At 47.8% G+C, this 23736-nt stretch overlaps 1 protein-coding gene across 3 annotated transcripts in view; it reads left to right on the top strand.

Moving 5' to 3' along the window:
* DSCAM (DS cell adhesion molecule) overlaps nt 1-23736 on the top strand; it is a 712133-nt gene that overhangs the window by 425857 nt on the left and 262540 nt on the right. The gene's annotated exons all lie outside the window — the stretch shown is intronic.

Raw genomic sequence — 23736 nt, forward strand, 5'->3', positions numbered from 1 at the left:
TCTCTAAAAAGGTATGTACTGCATTGATTAAAAAAAAAACACCCGATTGTGCTTCCCACAATTAGACTCAATCTAATGTTAAAACATTTTTTTCGGGTGAACCCCCGCTTTAAGCCCCAGACCATTATGCAGCTTAAAGATCGGGCCACTTTTTGTGATTCGGCACTGCGTCGCTTTAACTGACAATTGCGCGGTCCTGCAACGTGGCTCCCAAACAATACTGACGTCCTTTTTCCCCCACAATTGGAGCTTTCTTTGGGTGGTATTTGATCACCTCTGCGGTTTTTATTTTTTGCGCTATAAACAAAAATAGAGCGACAATTTTGAAAAAATTCAATATTTTTTACTTTTTGCTATAAAAAATATCCCCCAAAATTATCTAAAAAAAACATTCTTTTTCCTCAGTTTAGTCCGATACGTATTCTTCTACATATTTTTGGTAAAAAAAATCACAATAAGCGTATATTCATTGGTTTGCCCAAAATGTATAGCGTCTACCAAATTAGGGGTAGTTTTATGGCATTTTTATTATTATTTTTTTCTAGTAATGGTGGCGTTCAGCGATTTTTATCGTGACTGCGACATTATGGCGGACACATCGGACACTTTTGACACTATTTTGGGATCATTGTCATTTTTACAGCGAACAGTGCTATAAAAATGCACTGGTAACTTAAAAAATGACATTGGCTTTAGATTAATGTTAACAGGGGCCCCACATAAAATTCTAATAGAAGCCCTGGAGGCAAACTCATTTTCCCACCAATGCCCGACTACAAAGCTAATTAACAAAGTGTGGCAGACCATGAAAGCTTTGCTGGGATATACCGGGGTAACTGAGTTTGTTCCCCTGTGGAACAATAAGAATTTAACAGAACTCAAAGATATAGAAATACCTCAAATTTGGGAGAACCGGGGAATAACACGGCTATTACATATGTATGAGGGTAACCTCATCAAAACGATTAATCTATCTAATTTATGACGAATTTCCCCACAAATATTGCACAATTCTGCAAGTGATTATAATTTATGATCGCTGTTTTCTAGCTGATCTAAAACCATTTTTGACATAAAGGGACACTTTTGGACAATCTACAGTTTTCAGGCAGAAAGAATAGTTTTTATTTTATAAAAGTACATGTAGGACACTGGGCAGACCACTAGGGACAAGGGGGTGTGTATTTTTTACATACAGTACTGTAATCTGTAAGATTACAGTATACTGTGTGTATTGTGTTTGTTTACTTTTTTGAATTTGGCGCCGTTCTCCGCTCCCGTGCGTCGTAACGTCGCAGGGAACGGAGATCGGCGGCACACAGACACTGTGAATCGAGCGAGGAGGACCTGCCGAGCGAGGAGGACCCGCCGAGCGAGGAGGACCCGCCGAGCGAGGAGGACCCGCTCGATCACACAGCGGGGTGGCATCGCCGATCACACAGCGGGGTGGCATCGCTGGATCCAGGGACAAGGTGAGTAACTTGCCTGTGAATCCAGCGAGAAGGTAAGCCGCGCCGCGCCGCTGCACACTCTGCACGTCCACCCCGAGCGCTCCCGCGTTACTCGCGCGATAAAAATATTGACGGCGTTAACATGGGTTTGCGTTAACGCCGTTAATATCGCGTTTAACGCACAGCCCTAGTTGGAACCAAAGTGACGAAAGCCCCAGGTGTAAGACAACAGGGGACCTTGTTCATATGTTCTGGAGATGCCCTAAGCTCTTCAGATATTGGACAGAAGTGATAAATAGTCTCAACAAAATATTTAAGACCTCTCTAGAGCCAGAGGCTAGAACTTGCCTGTTAGGGGGTATGGAAGATCATAGAGTCCCCACTGGAGCTTTGGAAAGTGTGCTGAGGTGCCTATTCCAAGCTCGGAAGTTAATAGCACAGAGATGGCAAGCGCATGTTCCTCCATCTGATGAGAATTGGGTTGAAACGATCAACGCTTTGATCTGGTGCGAGAGGGTGGCCTTTATTAAACAAGGAAATTATAATAAATTCACAAGAATGTGGGGGCCTTGGTTGAGGGAAATGGGATTCCCTTTGTAAAGATAGCTTTTATAGGGGGTTTGAAACCCCCTATACCTTGGATGCCGACAATCTTCCCTACAATTAGAGACTAATGACAAGGAGGACTGAATTTTCACCTCTTTTTTCTTTTGATCTGGTCTGGTTTGGTTCCTTTCTATGATCTTTGGTTTTTTCCTCTCCTTTTCCTCTTTAACTGCCTCTCTTTATGCTTACCTAACTAAAGGATAACCTAGACTAAGATACCTGCTCCTACTTTGGGGCAGTAAAAACAATAATATGTCACAGCATTTATAGGGGGGGGGGGATAGGATATGTTAATACACTGTGGGGCAGATTCATGAAGCACTTACACCGTTTTTTTGGGAGATGCGCGGCGTAAGTGCAGATTTGCACCGGCGGATCGCTGCGCCGTACCCAGAGAACCAGATTACGCCTCCAAATAGACTTCATCGCCTCGGTGTAACATTTCCACGCCGGGGCGGCGTTGGTGCAGATTTACGCTGGTCGGATCTGGCGCGGCCATGGTTTTTGTGTTTTAAATATGCAAATTAGGTTTTTGGGCCGATTCATCAACTTAAGCTTGTCCGGCGCAGGCTACTCCCGGTGAGCGGAAGAGAAAATTCCGGCGCCAATTTACCCCTCATAAAAGCAGGGGTAGCTTTGCACCAGACTTGCACAGGTCAGCTGGAGAGCAGCTAAAGCAGCAGCGTTACACACGACCTGAGCAACAACACTTGCTGGACAACACATCTGTGTGCCAACATGCCAGGGGCAGCCACTCTGTGGCCCATAGAGGCGGTCCCCATGTTGGGAGAGGCCCTCAATAATTACAGCCCTCTCCTCTGGGCTGAAATTGGTCATCCGCCCACCTGAGGATTCCTCATCAGCCATAACTGCCCCACCACAATGCAAACGACCTAGCTTGGAAAAAAAAAGCTTCATTACATTTGCACCTGCAGGGCGGAAGTCTGGGCTGATTTATGGACTGGGCGTTGGTAGTGGGCCGGCGTAGCTCAGGGGTCACGCCAGGGCGCAGTTCTGAGCATGTGCAGATTGGGGCATTTACCCCTGGATGTCACTGAGCATGTGCGGTCTAAGATGCGCCCCGGCGTGACCCCTGCGCCACGGTCGGCACTTCATTAGCATAGGGTGACTCCCATTTGGCCTTACCCCGCCTTACGCCGTCTAAAATCCGCCCCGCTGGGGCATCGTAGACAAAAAAAGTTTCTTGAATCACCTAACTGCCGCTCCGCGCTGGACCGGTGTAGTCTAAAAATGATGCACCACGCCGGTGCAAATCTGCACCATTGTACATGAATCTGGCCCTGTATGTACACAATGTATGTTTATTCATATATATTAATATAACTGCACTAGATAATTCATATTATTTGTATGTAATTCTACAATTTTTTAAAAAGAAAAGAAATTGGAAAACAATAAAGAGAAAAAGAAATGACGAAATCTTCACTGATCTTCTGTGATACATCCTGCCCGTTCTTGTTATAAGTCTATTCTAATCCGGTGGGGTTAATCTGAACAGTTGGATGAACCGGTAAACTGAGACCTTTAGTTCCTCCACTTCTGGATAGTGCTGGCTGCCAATTCTTTTCACTTTGCTCTTGCGTTAATAGTTGTGTAGGTGGTCTTTTCCCTACATTTCTATTCAGATGTGTTATTGTGTGCAAGTGACTCAGTGGTGGAAATATTGTTCCCGAGAGGTGGCCTTGATCACACACACATTATGAGTCTTACATCAGAAAAAGACCTCACTTGATCTGTGTTATTGAATCAAGTCAACCTGTTCTTTATAAACCCTGTGTTCTTGATTTTTAAATGGAATGTATCATGCTATTATATATTTTCTTCAAATATATCTTCTATCAAATAAGCAAATGTGAAATATTAAATGTGAATATTTATTATTTTCGTATGTAGCCAGTAGGAGATGCTCTTGGTTCATTTTCACGTTTTCCTGCAGATTCTTATCTATTTGCTGAAAAAAGTACTCAACTTGTTTGCAGAGTGCAATAGCTCAAGCTTCAAGCAACAATTTGCTTTTCCCATACTTCCTACACCCCCCATCCCCTCCAGGTCAACTGTATTCTGATGTACCCACCCCAGTTGACTGGCTACTCTTACATCACACTAACAATCATGACTTTTTTGTTTTAAGGGGATAGGTGAGTGAGTGAATAACTTATATAGAGCTACAAATGCGAACTAAATCGCCTCAAGGCACTTTGCATCCAGTGACATCCTAATCCTTCAGAAGAGGTGGGTCTTAAAGCGGTAGTTCACCCTCCTTTCCATCATTAGACCATTAAATTCGGCATCGTAGCGCGAGCTACGGTATGCCGGTCTTAAATTTTTAATCCCCGTACTCACTGTGGTATCGCTGATTGAAGAAATCGACTCCCGCGGGGAATGGGCGTGCCTATGGAGAGGGAGGATGATTGACGGCCGGCTCTGGCACGTCACGCTCCCCGAAGACAGCCGGAGTAGGTCTCGGCTATTCACGACGCCTGCGCACAGGCTATGCGCAGGCGCCGTGAATAGCCAAGCCTATTTCGGCTATTTCCGGAGAAGCGTGACGTGCCAGGGCCGGCCGTCAATCACCTTCTCTCACCATAGGAACGCCCATTCCCCGGATTCTTCAATCAGCGATACCGCAGTGAGTACGGGCATAAAAAATGTAAGACCGGCATACCGTAGCTCGCGCTATGATGCCGAATTTAATGGTCTAATAAAAAAAAACTTTTTTTTTTTTTTTAACAGGGCGAACCCCCGCTTTAAGTTTTATCCTGAAGGCCCGATGGTTTTCTCCATGCGGATGTCCGTGGGTAGAGCGTTCCATAGCCGTAGTCCTTGGACTGCAAATCTTCGTTCTCCCTTCGATTTGTAGCGGAACTTGGGGATGCAGATCAGTAACTTTACCCAACTTCTCTACTACAGAGCTACCCCACTACAGAGCTCCCCCCATTACAGAGCCCCCCCCCTCCCAGTACAGAGCTCTCTTCAATACCCCCCCACCCCCTCCTCCCAGTACAGGGCTCTCCCTCATTACTCCTCTCAGTACAAAGCTCTCCCCCAATACCTCCTCAGTACAGGGCTCTCCCCCAATACCCCCCTCAGTACAGGGCTCTCTCTCCAATACCCCCCTCAGTACAGGGCTCTCTCTCCAATACCCCCCTCAGTACAGGGCTCTCTCTCCAATACCCCCCTCAGTACAGGGCTCTCTCTCCAATACCCCCCTCAGTACAGGGCTCTCTCTCCAATACCCCCTCAGTACAGGGCTCTCTCTCCAATACCCCCCTCAGTACAGGGCTCTCTCTCCAATACCCCCCTCAGTACAGGGCTCTCTCTCCAATACCCCCTCAGTACAGGGCTCTCTCTCCAATACCCCCTCAGTACAGGGCTCTCTCTCAAATACCCCTCTCAGTACAGGGGGTCTCTCTCTAATACCCCCCTCAGTACACGGCTCTCTCTCCAATACACCCTGAGTACAGGGCTCTTTCCTAAAACCCCCTAGTACATTGTCCTCCCTCCAATACTTTCTTCAGTACAACGCTCTCTCCTCAATATCCCTCAGTACAGAGGTCTCCCCGATACCCCCTAGTACAGCGTCCTCCCTCCAATACTCCCTTCAGTACAAAGCTCTCACCTCAATATCCTCTAGTACAGAGCTTTTCTCTAATACTCCTTCAGTACAGAAATCTCTCCCTAATATCCACATCAGTGCAGAGGTCTCCCCCAATCCCCCCTCAGTGCTGAGCTCCCCTTCCTCCTTCCCAGTGCAGAGTGGTAGAGATAGGTGCTGCTGTGGAAGAGCAGCAATTACTTACCAAGGAAAAGTCGTCAGTCCTGGTTGGAGGTGAGGGCTGCTTGAGGACCTACTGAGGTGAAACTGGTGCAGTTGACCTCCTCTGTGTTTCCTGTAGCAGGGAGTGCTATGCCCCTGGGCCACCTGAATGGTGCTCTGTCACTGTAAACACAGAAGTCATCAGAGGAAGGCAGGACCAGCTTCTTTGTCAACACTAATAGTTTGCAGTGGAGGTTTTGTGCAGGAGGAGGGAAGTCCTGGGAGCAACAGTCTGCAGGAGTTTATGCAGAGGAGGAGACACAATAGTCTGCATGGGTTATGCAGGGGAAGTGAATGTAAATGTTAGAGTGCATCAGTTCTTCAAGCCTCAACCTATTTTACCAAGTTATTTAAATATGATGGCAAAGCATCTTGTTCTTTGGGCATCCCATATTCCCTTTCCTCCAACCAAGTTATATCCCCCAATAAACAAAAACAAAACAATGCACATGACTGTTCATGGTCTCTAAGGTGATAGATGGTGGTCTAGCAGCAGTGTGATATGGTGGATGTTATTAACTAGTAGCAACCATCCGCTACACAACCTTATGGCAGTAGTTTGAGAAGGACCCTATTGGGTTTCAGCATGACTGTGTCCCTGTGCACAAAGACAGTTTCATAAAGATGTGATTTGACCAGTTTGGTGTGGAGTAACTCGAGTGTCCTGCACAGGATTCTGAATTCAACCCTACTGAACACCTTTGGGATGAATTGGAACAGTTATTGCAAGCCAGGTTTTCTCATACAACATCATCAGTACCCAACCTCATGTAGCACTACCCCCGTAGGAGCTGCTGGTTTAGTTTTGGGCTTTGCACGTTACCTCGCTCTTCGTTGTCTAGGGGATGAGATGAGAGTCTAAGAAACTTCAATGTCCACACAAGTTGTAAATCCCTTTTCTGTCAGGTTTTTATTTTTACACAAACTTGTATAGGTAGAGGTTAGGGGAAGGTTCAGGCACACGACGCACATCACTGGTGAACATTCTATGGTTTCAAAAGTCAACTCACCACTTTCCTCAGAGTGGGTATTGCTCACCCGGATAGGCCTCTCTCACTGGCCTCGCAGCCGGGATGATGGACGAACAAAAAGAATAGAATACAGTCTCTGCCACAGACTTTTCTTTGAAAGTAGAAATAAACTGTTCCAGAATCCTCTGTCACAGGATTTAGTACCCGGATCTCCAGCCGTACAGTTTAGAGCCTTTAAGCCAACCCGGCAACACTGTAAGGCATCATATCATACGGTGCATCCTCCAATAAAGTTACTAGGCCTCCCTGGAGATAATCAGCTTTCCGCTTGGTCCTCTCCAAGACAGGTTCTCCCCTGGTTTCCTCCATTGAGTGGCTTCCTCTCGCAGGACAGACAGCACAGGATCACCTTCAAAGTGCAGGCCGCAGTCAAGACGACTGGGCCTACCTGGTGGAGTTGCAGCCTCGGGCCAACGTGGTCCCGGGGCTGAAAATGGACCATCACATGCCTCGAGCCAGGAGGGCCACGAGGGCCACAAGGCAAAAAGGACCCAAGAAAATGGCGTCTACCCCTTAAGTATCCTTCCCAAGCATGTCCAGTGGGGAGACCACTCTCACCGGGCTGTTCCCGGGGAAAGACACCCAATACACTCTGGCTTTCCTGTGTCCCAACATTGGCCTGCGGTGGTAACGCCACTTACAGGCAAACAATGGGAAAACCCTCCAAGCACAACTATAGCTGGAACAGAGGCTGATTTAGCCTTAATCATCAGAGTCTGAGCTTACTACCAGCTCAGACACCCACTAAATTTAAACCTAGCGCCTGGTCATTAATTGTTCTTTTGGCTGAATGGGTGCAACCTTATGGAAGTAGTTTGGGAAGGACCCTTTTAGGTTCCAGCGTGACTGTGCCCCTGTGTACAAAACCAGCTCAATAAAGACATGGCTTGACCAGTTTGGTATGAGGGAACTCGAGTTTCCTTTACAGAGCCTTGACCTCAACCCTACTGAACACCTTTGGGATACCGCTGATTGTGAGCCAGGTCTTCTCATCCAACATTATCCGTACCCAACCTCATAGTTGTTTTTTTGGCTGAATGGGTGCAAATTCCCAGAGACACACCAAATCTTGTGGAAAACCTTTGGAGTCTGTTATAGCTATGTTAATAGAACAGGGAATGGAATGTCCATGGGCTTATATAGGTGTGATAGTCGGACGTCCCAACGCTTTTGGCTGTATATTGTACCTTTTATGGGAACATGACCTATGAATGTTGCTCTACAGCTTTTCCTTCTAGTAATATGTGGATTGTAGATTCAGTATTCAGCAGTATCCTATTCATTTATAATGCTGAGTCAGTGGTCCGTGTATACCTAAAGTAAGGTTCTGATACAGTAAAACCTTGGTTTGAGAGTAACTTGGTTTGAGAGCGTTTTGCAAGACAAGCAACATGTTTTAATAAAATGTGTCTTGGTATACAAGCGAAGTCTTGATATAAGAGTAGCGTCATGTCACAACTGAGGATAAAAAAGAAGAGAGGAGCCTCTAAGTCAGACCTGGGCAAACTACGGCCCGCGGGCCGTATACGGCCCGTCGGACCTTTTAATCCGGCCCCCCCCGCCGCCGAAATCGCCGCCGCTGCCACGTTAATCACCGCAGCGGGGAACATTACAGACAGCGTTCGTTTGAACAGCTGTTTTCCCCGCTGCGCATAGACACTCCCCCTTGGACGGATCTGTCCAATCGCGAGCAAGGGGGAGTCACATACACTCCCCCTTGCTCGCTATTGGACAGATCCGTCCAAGGGGGAGTGTCTATGTGACTCCCCCTTGCTCGCGATTGGACAGATCCGTCCAAGGGGGAGTGTCTATGCGCGGCGGGGAAAACAGCTGTTCAAACGAACGCTGTCGCCGCGGTGATAACAGTAGGCAGGGCCGGTGTTGTGTCGAAGTTGGTTTCCCCAAGGAAACCCGTTTCCCCTGGCTTTCGGCTGCGATCGGAACTCCGCCCCTCCAGCCTGATGCAGACCATCTCCTCCCGGCTCTGCCTCTCTAGCCGATCGCAACTCCGCCCCTCCAGCCTCCCAGTTTACTCCGCTCCAGCTCCGCCCATTGTCTCTCCTTGCTTCATTGCCCGCCTTATACAGCTAATGGCACAACATTGAAAAAGCGATATGTGCCTGGCTTGCGACTGATTTAACCCTTTAAATGGCGCACTACCATGCTGCAATAGTGTGCATTGCAGGTCCATGGGGCTCTAATGCAAAGTGAATGGTGGCTGCACTGTGACCAGCTCACAACTGCATGTAATGCACACCACTGCGATGTGGTCATGCGGCATTTATTGGGCTATATTAAGAGGAAGAGGCAATACATTGATATAAAATGCCTCTGAAAAGCAAAAAAAAAATGTGGATCGCTCTTCACCGCCTGATTTAACCCTTTAAATGGCGCACTACCATGCTGCAATAGTGTGCATTGCAGGTCCATGGGGCATGCACACCACTGCGATGTGGTCATGCGGCATTTATTGGGTTATATTAAGAGGAAGAGGCAATACATTGATATAAAATGCCTCTGAAAAGCACAAAAAAATGTGGATCGCTCTTCACCGCCTGATTTAACCCTTTAAATGCCGCATGACCACATCGCATGCAGCCACTGTTGTCAATTGTTATTGATTAAACAGTGGCTGCCTGTCACCAGCCTCTGTCCCCCTCCTGTGTCATGTCCCCAGCCTCTGTCCCCCTCCTCTGTCATGTCCCCAGCCTCTGTCCCCCTCCTGTGTCATGTCCCCAGCCTCTGTCCCCCTCCTGTGTCATGTCCCCAGCCTCTGTCCCCCTCCTGTGCCATGTCCCCAGCCTCTGTCCCCCTCCTGTGCCATGTCCCCAGCCTCTGTCCCCCTCCTGTGTCATGTCCCCAGCCTCTGTCCCCCTCCTGTGTCATGTCCGTAGTCTCTGTCCCCCTCCAGTGCCATGTCCCCAGCCTCTGTCCCCCTCCTGTGCCATGTCCCCAGCCTCTGTCCCCCTCCTGTGTCATGTCCCCAGCCTCTGTCCCCCTCCTGTGTCATGTCCCCAGCCTCTGTCCCCCTCCTGTGTCATGTCCCCAGCCTCTGGCCCCACTCCTGTGTCATGTCCCCAGCCTCTGGCCCCACTCCTGTGTCATGTCCCCAGCCTCTGTCCCCCTCCTGTGCCATGTCCCCAGCCTTTGTCCCCCTCCTGTGTCATGTCCCCAGCCTCTGTCCCCCTCCTGTGCCATGTCCCCAGCCTCTGTCCCCCTCCTGTGTCATGTCCCCAGCCTCTGTCCCCCTCCTGTGTCATGTCCCCAGCCTCTGTCCCCCTCCTGTCTAATGTCTATAACAAGTACTCGTACCAGTTGTCCAACAATGATATTTACTGCTTTTTATAAAGAAATACAATTGATTTTATGCAGTATTGAGTTTAGCCTTTTGGCCCGGCCCTCCAAAATATTTTTAGTTTCTCATGTGGCCCCATCGAAAAAATAATTGCCCACCCCTGCTCTAAGTGTAGCAATATGGTTACATTTAATGAAAGTACATTTAGCAACTTATTGCTACACTCAGGCCTCATACACACGACCGAGGAACTTGACGGGCGAAACACATCGTTTTCCTCGTCGAGTTCCTTGTTAGGCTGTCGAGGATCTCGGCGAGCCAAATTTCTCCATTGCCGTCGAGGAAAAAGAAGACATGCTCTCTTTTTGGCTCGGCGAGATCCTCGACAGTTTCCTCGTCGAAAAGTGTACACACGACCGTTTCCTCGGCAAAAAAAAAAAAAAAACAGCAAGTTTCTTGTTGGTTTTTGCCGAGTAACTCTTCAGAGGCGCCTCTCTTCTCTTTTATACCCTGTAAAAAAAAAAAATGCTTTGATATACAAGTGCTTTGGATTACAAGCATGTTTCTGGAACGAATTATGCTTGCAAACCAAGGTTTTACTGTATTTGTTTTTACCGATTGCTACATTTTATAGAGCTCTTTCTGCGGCACATACTACAACAATTCTTGACAGCAGGTGGCAGTGTTGCTCTTTAAATTGTTTTCCAGTCTTTGGCTTCTTCTCTGTAAGCACTTCACACCTACGCATCGGGGCTTCAGCTCTAGAAATTCTTTAGGGTTGACTTATGAAATGGGTAATTTTCATTTCTTGGTGAACATTCAATCAGGTGCAAATGGAACTTTAAAAAAAAAATAACTTGGATACAACTACGACCAATATTTTATAGTTCCAACTTATGTTATCGAATATTTGTAATGATGTACATTATAAACAAATCAAAATGTATTGTTAAAAAAATATATATATATGTCATATATCTGAGATGATAAGCAAGTTGTTATTGTTTTTTGTTTTTTTTTTGTAAAAAACACAGTTTTGATGATCTTTTATTTTATATTTTTAAGTTATTCTATAAAATGCAGACAGACAAAATGCCCAAATTTAACAATTGCTTCACAATTAGCATTTCACTTTTTTAGAATAAATAGGAGAAACCCCTAAGCCTGGCATACAATTTAAATGGCGACTGACCCTATTTACCTTGTCAGTACCTATGACATTGCTTTGTTATGAATTGTGTTCTTTAACCACTTCAGCTCCAGAAGAGTTTACCCCCTTCATGACCAGGCATTTTTTTATTCAGCACTGTTCTAATTTAAAGCAGAGGTCCGGTAAAAAAAAAAAAATAAATAAAAGTCAGCAGCTGCTAACACTGTAGCTGCTGACTTTTAATAAGATCCTTACCTGTCCTAGTCGCCAGCGATGTCAGCTCCCGCCGAGGCCGATCCTCGATCCTGGCAGCTCCAGGCGCCGCCATCCACTGTAAGGGAAACAGGCAGTGAGGCCCGTGCGGCTTCACTGCCCATTTCCTACTGCGCATGTGCGAGCAGAGCGGCGCTTTGTGAATGGGCCGCCTGCTTTCTGGGATACACACAGTTCCCAGAATGCAGCGCGCCCCATTCACAGGAAGAAACCGAGTGTAGGAGGAGGAAGAGAATCCACCGTGGAGGATGAAGAGGCAGATTCAGGACTTCCGCATAGCAACAGCTATTTAGGGTAAGTATACATTTTTTTTTTTCATTTGATTTTTTTTTTGATTTTTGGTGGAAAGATTTTTTTCAGGGTGGAACTCCGCTTTAACTGGCAGCGCTGTATGTAAACAACATATATATTTTTTTCACACAAATAGAGCTTTCTTTTAGTTGTATTTGATCACCACTGGGTTTTTTTCCCCAATATAAACTGAAGACCAAACATTTTGGGGAAAAAATATATATTTTTTATTTTCTGCTTTAAAACCTATCCAATAAAATTTAATTTTTTTTTTTGCCCAAAATATATTCTGCTACATGTTTTTGATATGAAAGGGAACAATTTGCTTATATTGATTGGTTTGCGTGAAAGCTATATAGGTAGATTCAGTAAGAGTTAGGCCGGCTTATCAGTAGAATCTACGCCGACTTATGTTTAAGTGTATGCTCAAACAGAGATACGCTTAAACATATCTAAGAAACGACGGCTTGCGCCGTCCTATCTTAGATTGCAATATTTTGGATGGCCGCTCGGTAGCGCTTCCATTGCGGTCGGCGTAGAATATGTAAATGAGTACATACGCCGATTCACGAACGTACGCCCGGCCGCCGCAATACATTTACGCCGTTTCTGTAAGCCATTATCAGGCCTAAAGTTATTCCATCTATTAGATGGAATAACAATGTTAAAGTATGGCCGCCGTTCCCGCTTCGAGATTCAACATTTTTACGTCATTTGCGTAAGTTGTCCGCGAATAGCGATTTACGTCGTTTACGTCCACGTTGAAATCAATAGGCCCGTGCGGCAGACGTAGCCGCAATGCACACTGGGAAATGTAGGCGCCCGGCGCATGCGCAGTAAAAAAAAAAATGTCAAGCCTTATTAACATAAAACACGCCCCCTTACACATATTTGAATTCGGCGCCCTTACGCCCGCCCGCTTTAGGCTACGCCGCCGTAAGATAGCAGGCAAGTACATTGTGAATCATGTACTTGCCTCGCTAACTTACGGCGGCGTAGCTTAAATTCCTTAAGCTACGCCGCCGCAAAGTTAGGCATAGGTACCTGAATCTACCTAATAGTGTCTACAAACTACGGGATAGATACTGACATTTAAAAAAAAAATGATACTAATAATACTAGACTAATGGCAGCGATTTAAAGAGTGCTGCTTTTTACTAATGATCCCTCAGTTTCTCACCCCTGCTTTGCAGAGATAAGAAACACAGAGATCGTTCCCTATGTACAGAGCTCTGTGTTAAATGTCAAGACAGAGCTCTCGGCTATGAATGTACACAGCCAATCAGCACATCCCAGCTGTGAATCATTGGCTGGGGCTTGCTGATAGGCTCCCGCTTTGTATAACCTCTTTTTTTATTTTAAACAAGAAAAAATATGCTTGAGTATCATTTTAACTCCTGATATCCACGGTGTCTCACTCTTTGAAGGCTAAAGTAGTTGGTCTCCTTCTTGCTCCAGTCTCGAAAAGACTTTTAAATGTGAAAGCTTTAGGACTATGACTCTCTAACATAATCAATCACTCTCGAGGCTCCTAATTTTTGCCTAGTTATGGATCTTTTTTACATTCATTTCTTTAGCAGTTACACCTTTATTTTGGATAGCGTGAAGAGGGATTACAACCCCTGTCCAGTTCTGATCATGTCCTGGGGAAACCTGCCACATAGAATGTCTGAGGGACAAAAACCGAGGGCAATCTCCTCAATGGGGTTCTAGCCATCCTCCACTCCAAGAATATGTTTTTATTGCTTTGTGTGTGTTTCAGGATAACAAGCACTTGAAGAGCATACCTGGATGTTCATCAAGGGCAACTTTATTGATCACCTACAGACAGGGCCTTTTTTTTCTCAGAGAATAGGTGCAGGAACTCCCTACTTCCGAGTCACCTGTTGGGTCCACCCCCTACCCACCTCTGAGCACCATTCCTTGGTTTCACCCCCTACCCACCTCTGAGCACCATTCCTTGGTTCCACACCCTACCCACCTCTGAGCACCATTCTTTGGTTCCACTACCTACCCACCTCCGAGCACCATTCCTTGGTTTCACCCCCTACCTACCTCTGAATGAATGAATGAATGAATGAATGACTTGTATAGCGCAACGCATGCGAACTGAATCGCCTCTGGGCGCTTTTTCCAGCCAGTATCTGCTTGGCTGGTGCGGTCGTTTTTACCCCGTAGGATCATGACACGCTAGGGACACACAGTCATACACACATATATACATATATACTGGGCCAATTTGGACGAGATCCAATTTACCTACCAGCATGTCTTTGAGCACCATTCTTTGGTTCCACTACCTACCCAACTCCGAGCACCATTCCTTGGTTCCACTCCCTACTCACCTCCGAGAACCATTCCTTGGTTCCACCACCTTCCCACCTCTAAGCACCATTCCTTGGTTCCACCCTCTACCTACCTGTGAGCACCATTCCTTGGTTCCACCCCTACCCACCTCTGAGCACCAATTTTTGGTTCCACTCCCTACCCACCTCCGAGCACCAATCCTTGATTCCACTCCCTACCCACCTCCAAAAACCATTCCTTGGTTCCACCCACTACCCACCTCTGAGCACCATTTGTTGGTTCCACCCCCTACCTACCTCTGAGCACCATTCTTTGGTTCCACTCCCTACCCACCTCCAAGCACCATTACTTGGTCCCCCCCCCATACCCACCCATAGCTCCCAACTGTCCCTGATTTGGAGCAATGTCCCTCTGTCCCTCAATCCTCCCGATTTGTCCCTCATTTTGGTCTGATCTATAGAGTTGTATATAAAATGCACTTTGTCTCTTTCAAAAAGTGTTTCCCAGTGCTAAACCTTTCATCCAAATTTTAAATTGCTGCATTTGTCAGTTTTAAAAGCCAATATAAAACAATATTAGTGGTAAAAAAAGCACTTGTGGATTTAATTATCCATTTTTTTTGGTTATGTCTCCTTTAAGGGTGTGTGGCATATATCTACATACGTTTGCTAGTAGGTGTCCCTCATTCCCATCTCAAAATGTTGGGAGGTATGCATACCTCTCATTAATGGATACAGAACCAAGTATCAATTTGTGGTGCTAAGTAATTTGTTAATGATAGGAAGTAAAATAGATCTCCTGTAGCCAGAAAAAATGGAGCTGCCCCAGCAACAATAGACTCTGAACAGCTAGCAACAATAGATCCCTCCCTCAACAGGTGATGTCTCCCAGCAACCATTGTCTCCTAGTAGCACACAAGCCCCCCCCCCCCAGAAACAATAGATCCCCTATTAGCGATTACTGACCTCTCCAGCAACAATAGATCCCCTATTAGTGACAACTGACCTCCCCAGCAACAATAGACCCTCCCCCTGTAAAAATAGATCCCCTCCAGCAACAATTGATCCCCCAGCAGCCAGCATTAATAGACCCTCTAGTAAACCCCAGCACCCCTTGCCATTACATACATTCAGAGCTGGAGGTGCCGGAACTGTGTTCCCCCACGTTCCTGCCGAAAAAAAGCCCTGCCTACCGATAACGCTTTGGAGCTGTCGATATAGTTGTTCTTGATGATTGTTTAGGTGTGCTGATTACATGCTTTAGATTCTACTGAATTGTGATGGCGCCACCCATTGTTGTCATTGCTTTACTGCTTGGTCTCCTAGCTGTTTTGAGTGTGCCTGAACGTTTGTTGCCAAGATTTTCCCCAACTTACTGTCCCAATTACAGCATGCCAGGAATTGAGTAAGAAATCTCTCCATCAGGGACTTAAACAATGATAAAACCTGACAGAGGGTGCACTATTTCAATATATCGGTGTCGGGTTAAAAATTGAAGTTTTGGTTGGAATTTAGCAGTAAGCGCTGCCTTGGGTGGCACCACGCTGCTGAAGATCCTTGGTCACATCAGCTGACTTTCAGATGGGATCTTTTTTTTCCTCATGTTCCTTCCTCAGACACCTGTAGAATGTGAAAATCCTAATGTTCACAAACATGGGAAGTCTCACAGAGCTAAATGTCCAATTTGGGTCTCTGGAGAGCGGCTGGTGTAACTCGTGACCAATTAGACACGGAGATTTGAACGCAATGCAAATTGTAGCAGCTCCGCGGCTTTGTCAGCTATAATCCGTTCTCCCCTCTCATGTCTCGTTAGACACAGCTATGTCACAAAGGATCCATCTTGCTGTTCCAGATTAAAGGAAACCTTTACTGAGAGAAGGGCGAAGGCTTCTGCTACTGACCTAATTCTGAAAATGCTAGTTGCCTGGTTGTTTCTATGTGGCAAGTGGAGTCTGAATTCCTGATATTGAGTCAGTGATGGCAGTCTATATTTTCTCTCTATAGATAATTTAAATCAAGTGCCTTTGCTTCATAAAGGGGTATTCCACTCCAAGCTCTGTAAAACCAATAATCGTAAAAAAGGATGATTGGAATTGGTTTCTTCCTCCAGTGTGCACCTATCCAGGGACATAATCTAAAGCCTCGTACACACGTCCGAGGAACTCGACGGGCGAAACACATCGTTTTGCTCGTCGAGTTCCTTGTGAAGCCGCCGAGGATCTCGGCGAGCCAAATTTTCCCATTCCCGTCGAGGAAAAAGAAGACATGCTTTCTTTTTGGCCCAATGAGATCCTCGACGGTTTCCTCGTCGAAAAGTGTACACACGACCGGTTTCCTCGGTAAAAAAAAACCCCAGCAAGCTTCTTGCTGGTTTTTGCTGAGAAACTCGGTCGTGTGTACGAGGCCTAAGGTCTACAAGCACTTTTGTTCCCCTATTCCAAGTGTATTAATTTGAAGAATAGTGCCTTGATTTATTACAAAGGGTTCCTCAAATGTCAACCCTCCCCCCACGAGGCCTATGCAGTTATTCTTGTTACACAACGTGTATTGGACCCCCTTAAGCATGTATTATTATCCCACAGAGCCTAACTAGGACAGGAGGATCTTATCTAAATGTTCTGCAGGTGTCCAAAGTTGGTTGCCTGCTAGCAAGAAGTGACATTACCATGCTTTCCAGGGATGGCAGCATAGCATAATACAAGGATGTCAAACTCCATTTAATCATAGGCTACATTAGAAGTATGGTTGCCCTCAAAGGGCCGGTTGTATCTGGAGTGTGCTATGTACAGAGTGTAGGGTTCAGAAGGATGATACATGCAGAGTGCAGGGTTCAGGAGTATACGGCGCACAGAGTGCAGGGTTCAGGGGTGCGTTACGTACAGAGTGCAGGGTTTAGGTGTGCGTTACGTACAGAGTGCAGGGTTCAGGAGTGCATTACGTACAGAGTGTAGGGTTCAGGAGTGAGTTATGTACAGAGTGCAGGCTTTAGGGATGCATTATGTACAGAGAGTGGGGTGCACTATATACAGAATGCGGTTCCAGCGGTGTCCTATGCTCAGAGTTCAGGGTTCAGGAGGATGGTACATAAAGAGTGCAGAATTCAGTGGTGCACTATATACAGAATGCAGGGCTTAGAGGTGTGCTGCCTGGCACTAGTACCTCCCTGTCTCTCAGATTCTGGAGATATGTCCCCACCATGCCTCACCATGAGACAAGGCCTGATGGGCCACATTTGATCTGCAAGCCTTGTGTGGCATACTAGGTTTCTATGATGCTGGTGGCTGCTCAGCATCTTTGCTTGCTAGGGCTCTAGCAGCCACACAGCATCATTGGTTGCTAAGAAGCTGGGGGATGGACAATATCATTGGCTGCTAGGATGCAGAGGGCCGCACAACATCATTGGTTGGTAAGACATTGGTGGATGCACAGCATCGCTGGTTGTTAGGCAGCTGGTGACCACACAGCATCACTGGTTACCAGGATGCCTGCAGCTGGGCTGCACAGCTTCATTAATTGTTATGGTGCAGATGGGCACCTGCACTATAACAATCAATGACGCTGGGTGCTGACCATACACTGACAATGGAGGCCAGTGTGGCCACTTCAGCCCCAGTGCCACCCACCACATAAGCGCCGTCTGGGGCGGCTGCCACATTTGGCCTCATGGGCAGCATGGTCCTGTCTATCCTGCACTCAGAGGCCCAGATTCTCAAAGGCGTTATGCCGGGGCACCTTGATTTGCGCGGCGCAATTGAACAGATGCGCCGTCGTATCGGTGCGCCGTACCCACAGAACCAGGTACGCCAGAAATTAGTCTTGTTTCGATCGGCGCAACGTTTGTGCGCCGGCGTAGCGTAGGCGCACATTTACGCCGAGAACGCCCAGCGCTCCCATTGATTTCATAATCAAATATGCAAATGAGGGATATACCGAGATTCCCGAACGTACGACCGCCCGACGCAGGCTACGAGCGGTGCGCGTAAGCTGTTCGTCCGGTGTAAACTTGCCCCTCATAAAAGCAGGGGCAACTTTGCACCAGACGTGTGCAGGTCAGCTGGAGAGCAGCTTTAGCAGCACCCTTACGGACGAGCTCAGCAACCACACTTGCAGGACAAGACTTCTGTATGCCAACATGCCAGGGGCAGGCATGGTCATAGCACAACTAGTGTGCGCCCAGGCGCTTCGAATGAGAAGGAGAAGGAGGAGGGCACGGCAGCGTTTTTACCGAACGCCATTAGACGTCTTGGCCATCGGGGAAGCAGAGGTGTATCGCCTCTTCAGATTTAATACTCAAGCCATCCAGGAAATAACCACAATCCTGCAGGATGACCTTACAAGCCCAACACACCGCTCACATGCAGTGCAGCCACTGATCAAGGTCCTGGCAACACTCCACTTCCTGGCCACTGGATCTTTTCAGCGCACAAGTGGAGGTGTGGCTGGGATGTCACAAACCAGCATGAGCAGATGTGTGCACCAGGTTGTACCCGCAATCCTGAGACACATGTCCAACCAAATCGTCAGACCCACCCAGGAGGTCCAGCGGAATAAGGCAAGGGCAGATTTTGTCAAAATTGCAGGATTCCCACGCACCATCGGGGCAATTGATTGCACCCATGTGGCACTACAGCCCCCCCGTGACACAGAGCACCTATTCCGCAATCGGAAGCACTGGCATTCTATCAATGTCCAGGTTATCGTGGATGCCCATGGCCTCATATGGCACGTCCGTGCCAAACACCCCGGATCCTCTCATGACAGCTTCATCTACCGCCAAAGCGACATCCCAATGGAGTTTGACCAGAATGTGTACGGGGACAGCTGGCTGGTTGGTGAGTGACATGGGTGTCAGGTATGACTGTCCCCCCCATGACGCAGACATTACGAGGGACACATGCATGACTAACCTCCTCCTGTCTTTTCTCTTCCAGGTGACTCTGCATATGCACTTGGACCTCATCTAATGACCCCATTCCGGAACCCACAAACCCCAGGAGAGGAAAACTACAATGCTGCACACATAAGTACCCGTGCAGTGGTGGAACGAACCTTTGGCCAACTGAAGTCCCGTTTCCGATGCCTGGATAAGTCTGGGGGGACCCTGTTGTATTCCCCAGACTTTGTGTGCCAGATCATCGGGGCATGTTGCATTCTGCACAACTTCGCAGTGAGAAAGGGCCTGGAGGTTGAACTACGTGATGACCTGAGCCCCCAACCCGACAATCCCCCCCTGCCTGAGGGTACCCCGTCTGCTGAGGGATCAGCAATCAGGAGATGCCTCGTTGAACGTCTCTTTGAACGTTAAACACACACATTAAAAATGGCACAATGTGAATGCACACGTGCACACCACTGTGGTCCCTAGCACACACCCCCCACATGCACATCGAATTGGATTAGACCCAATCAAACCACATTGTTTTAGGGAGCAGTAACGCCGCGCCAAGGCTCCAATTATGTTACTGTACATTCATACACCTTTCACACGGCAGAGGGTGACACCCCTTTGCTGGCAGGAGTGTCAACCCCCCCCCCATTCTCACACCAGTCACACTATTCTGCACGCCTCACCGTGTGCATTTGTCAACACTAACTTAAAAAACTCTTTACCAGAGCAATACTTTGAAAAATAAATAAAAAAACTCTTTACCAGAGCAATAATCAACCCGAAAAACTAATTGGCCTGCCTTCGGCCACGGCCCCGGCCCCGGCTCCTCAACTGCCTGGTTGAGGGGGGGGGGGTTTCATCAGGCAGAGGAGCATCCACCGTGGCTGGAGGCCTGCCCTCTAATGCCACCGCTATCCTCCTCAGGAGGTTATTGGTCTCGGTTTGAACACCAACAATGGCAGCTGTGTGCCCCTGGACGGACTCATTTAGGGTCTGCACCTCTTTCACCAGGCTTGCTGTGGTGGTTTCGAGATCCCGCAAACATGTGATAATTGCAGTGGTGTTGCCTGCAATGTCCTGAATCACATCGGTGACATGTCCCCTCTCCCCTAGGCTGTCAGCCACTCGAGTGAAGTCCTGGCCCATCGCACCCATAAGGCGGGTCTGGTCTTCCTGCGCAGTGGTCAGGGTCACAGACAGCAACTCGGGTACCCCCCTGGTTCTCCGCGTTGACCTCCTTGGTCCACGAGAGGCTTCAGGCCTGGCATAGGGTGAGGGATTAGATGGAGGGGGTGGGTTGGAGATGGAGACAGAGGGAGTGGCTGGGTTGGAGATGGAGTCCGAGGATATGGAGGATCGTGGGCTTGAGGTCCGGGATGGACCAGCCAAGCTTCCCAAATCCTCCAAGAAAAGGGACAGTGACACCTCCTCCCCCAAATGCTCCGCATCCTGCAGAACCTCCTCAATGGAGGCGTGGCCACCACTCTCCTCCACCAATGCCGCTTGCCTTCCCTGGGGGTCAGGGGCATCTTCATCAGATGAAGATGGTGTGTGACGGGCAGGGACATCAGCATCAGGGGATGGTGTGGGACGGGCAGGGACATCATCATCAGGGGATGGTGTGGGACGGGCAGGGGCATCAGCATCAGGGGATGTTGTGGGACGGGCAGGGGCACGAGACGGGCCAGCTTCATCCTGGACACCTGTGGATGACACAAAACATTCACATGTTGGTGGACCCACAAACTTGTCACATATTCCCTACCTCCCCCCACACACATGCTACACACCAGATAGTTGAAATAAACACTTACCTGTCCTCAAGGGCGGATGAACAGAATCATAGCCCGGCATTCCCTCAACTTGAACCCTGGTAAGGCACCGGGCAACTACCTCCTCATCTGGTGTCAGACGGATCCTTGAGGCAGGTCCCCCACCAGTGCCCCTGGCATGCCTCGCCATGAGGGCCATCTTGTCCTTGACCCTCCTCCTAAGGTCATTAATTTTCTTGCCTATATGATGGGGCCTCCTCGCCTCATTGCCCACAGCATTCACTTGATCCGTTATCCTCTGCAGGATCTCATCCCTTCGCCCCTTGCTTGTGGTTTTACTCCTGGACCCATGGAGGCGGTCATAGTGCCTCTCCATGCCTGCGAGAATGATGGCCCTCTCCTCATGAGAGAAATTCTTTTTCCTTCTACTTGTACACTCAGCAGACATGGCAAAGCACTGCAAAAGTAAGCTCACCACCAACAGTAAACTAACAGGTGTACTTTTGCACATGATGGGCGCATGTCTGGGCGTATTTATGCACTTGTTTGGAGCAACTCGCCAATCGCGTTGTGCGCATGCGCATAGGGGCGGGGGACACCCGGTCACGTGACGGCGCATGCGCCGTCCGTTCAGACCATCATTTGCATAAGGTCACGGTTCATTTAAATGTATCACGCCCACTTCCTTCCTACTTTCACTTACGCCCACATACGCCCACGAATTTGCACTACGCCGGCGCAAATTTGAACGCCGGTGCTTCGGGAATACGGAGCTTACCTCTCTAAGTTAGGAAGGCGTAGCGCATCTTGGATGCGCTACGACCGCATAAGGATGCGCCGATGTACGAGAATCTGGGCCAGAATGTCTAACCTACACACGTAAAGGTTGGGCTAAAAAAATTGAGATCTGTAGTGGATGGCTTAGTGACCCTGTCCTGACACCACCTGCTTTTGTTATAAATATGTTACTCAATATTATTAATTTCTAGGGTAGACTGCTATCAACTCTTTTTTTAATCTTCAATATGTTAAAACACTGTGCATGATTGGAACACAAGGCATCATTTCTTTATCACTGAAAACCTTTATTGAATAACATTTATTTATATGTTTTACAGTCATCATATGTTTAACTGTCTGCCACAAGTACTGGTGTACCAAGAGAGAAGACTGCTGATTGCACTTGTAGCACCCTCTTGTGTGCTAGTGTACATAGTTGTTAGTGTAGGTAAATTTGACTTGGCTGAGAGCTAGGCCTGGGTTGAATCTGGATCAGGGCTTAGTAACTCAAGGAGCATGGATGACTCATCAAGCAGCACCTCTTGCAACTCCCTTTGCTGTCTGGAACCTTCAAGAGGCTTCCAGAAGTAGAGGGTGGAGTCTAGGAGGAGCTGCTTGGAGTATTGATGAGGGCCCCAGCTAATCCCCAACAAAGTGGGCTTGCACCCCTTAAATACTCCTGAGTCATGCCAGCAGGGGCAGTCAGGTGAAATAAGGAGTGCTGAGGTGCCCTTGAGGGGGGGTAACTGGGGGCCTGGTACTCAGTTGCTGGAGAGACCCTCTACAACACACAGAGGAACCCATGCATGGGAGCAAGTGTGAGGACAGCAGGAGAGAAGACTGGGAAGACTGGTGAGCACCAGTCAGGAGGAATGGTGAGCGCCAGTCAGGAGAACTGGTGAGCGCCAGTAGGGAGGAGCTTTGGCAATAATACCAGGAAGCTTATTGATTTCTTTGCAGAGTTGCACCAGATTTTACACTCTCCAGCTTTACTAAATAACCACAGTATATACTAGGAGTTGTCCTTGAAGTTGTTTAAAGTCAAGTGGGCATCCCATAATACCCCTTCCCCCATCCAAGTTTTACCCCCTCAAGTGTGTCTGTGGAAATTCAGTGTGCCTGGCTGTGCATGGTGGGGGATCCCAGATCCTAAGTGGGATGCGCTACACACTTAGGGCCAGATTCACAGAAGAGATACGACGGCGTATCTCCTGATACGCCGGCGTATCTCTGTTTCTAACTATGCGACTGATTCATAGAATCAGTTACGCATAGATAGGCAGAAGATCCGACAGGTGTAATGGACTTACACTGTCGGATCTAAGGATGTAGTACGGCGGCCGCCGCTAGGGGGAGTTTGCGTCGTAAACCAGCGTTGGGTATGCAAATTAGGAGTTACGGCGATCCACAAAGCTTTTTCCTGTCATTACGTCGTCGCGAGTGTTAGATTTCCGTCGCAAAGATAGTGCACCTTTAACATGGTGTAAAAGTACTCCACCATGTTAAAGTATGCCTGTCTTTCCCGTGTCGCTTTTGAATTATTTTAAATTTTTTTAATTTTCCTGGCGTAACTCTTTTTTCACGTCGCGATTCACAAAACGTCGGCGCGTCGTAATTTCGCGCAAAGCACGTCGGGAAATTTGCGACGGGAGCATGCGCAGTACGTGCGGCGCGGGAGCGCGCCTAATTTAAATGGTACCCGCCCCATTTGGATTGGGCCGCCTTGCGCCGGACCTGTTTACGATACACCACCGCAAATTTCCAGGTAAGTGCTTTGTGGATCGGGCACTAAATCGGAAAAATTGCGGCGGTGTAACGTAAACCGGTTACGTTGCGCTGCGCCCGCTCTACGTGAATCTGGCCCTTAAAGTCTAATACTTTGTACAGAGCCAGGGTCTGCAAGAACCATTTTAGACTTATTAGAAACATGTTGTCAGTAAAGTCTGGATGTTATTAGACATTGGCCCAGATTCAGTAAGAATCTGCGCCTTTTCTTTTGAAGGCACAGGGCAGCGTTTTTGCAAATTTTCTGCGCTGCCCGCGATTCACGGAGCA

Source organism: Rana temporaria, chromosome 2 (genome assembly GCF_905171775.1).
Source record: "Rana temporaria chromosome 2, aRanTem1.1, whole genome shotgun sequence".
Taxonomy (NCBI): domain Eukaryota; kingdom Metazoa; phylum Chordata; class Amphibia; order Anura; family Ranidae; genus Rana; species Rana temporaria.